General features: G+C 39.6%; 1 long non-coding RNA gene across 1 annotated transcript; it reads left to right on the top strand.

The window, feature by feature from the left end:
• The first annotated feature begins 65 nt into the window (after positions 1–65).
• LOC121938889 lies at positions 66–389 on the top strand. Its single transcript, XR_006105377.1, has 2 exons — positions 66–151; positions 356–389. It is a non-coding gene; the product is annotated as an uncharacterized LOC121938889 (long non-coding RNA).
• The last annotated feature ends 473 nt before the right edge of the window (positions 390–862 follow it).

The following is an 862-nucleotide window of genomic DNA, read 5'->3' as shown; positions in this document are numbered from 1 at the left end:
GTGTGTGTGTGTGTGTGTGTGTGTGTGTGTGTGCACGTGTGTGCACGCGTGCAGGGCTACCCGCTAGAGAGAGGAATAACCATGCGGCTGGCAGACCTCATCAAGCGGTCTAAAGCGCAGCAGTTCCACGGCCTGATGGGAAGGAGCTCGGGTAAACAAACAAACAAACAAACAAATGCATAATTGCACTTTGTGGGAATATTAGAGCTGAGTTGTGGTACTTTTGTAGCCTACATATTGTACTTTTTTATTTGAATCTCCAATTATATATGCATAATTTTACTACTGCAAGCTGTGGTTTCAGTGTTGAACTATTTAAATATCTCTGCAACATGTTATCCGGCCTTTATTCCAGGTGCATCTCAGCCTGTGAGACTGGGCAAGAAAAGTGAGTTTAATTACACCGCAGTAAAAAGACATCGATGTTTGTTTTTTCCCACCAGTTTTGAGATCGTTTGGTCTCTAACGACCCTCATGGAGGTCTTACTTTTCTCTCTCCTCATCAGGAAATAAAGGGGAGATGTTTGTTGGACTCATGGGCAGAAGAAGTTTAGGTGAAGGTAATGCAAACTCTTTCATGCAAAATGATACTGTGGTGTATGAAACAGAAATCTGTAATTTCCCTCTTTGTTTTTGTTTAACAAAGCAAAATCACTTTTCTTGTGCTGCTTTCAGACACCTTCAGGAATTTAAACCTTTAAATCCTGAGCAAATCTATGCAATTTCTTAAAAAAAGGGAAAAAACGGCAATAATCAACCTAATAGCAAATGTAACACAAATGGCAAGAAATTATGATTTCCCTAAAACTCAGGGAAACATGTCTCAGGTATAAAAAGAGAAAAGCTAGGGAAGAAATATATT

The sequence above is a fragment of the Plectropomus leopardus genome, unplaced genomic scaffold (assembly GCF_008729295.1).
Source record: "Plectropomus leopardus isolate mb unplaced genomic scaffold, YSFRI_Pleo_2.0 unplaced_scaffold37020, whole genome shotgun sequence".
Taxonomy (NCBI): Eukaryota; Metazoa; Chordata; class Actinopteri; order Perciformes; family Serranidae; genus Plectropomus; species Plectropomus leopardus.
This window is presented reverse-complemented; position numbering and strand designations above follow the sequence as displayed.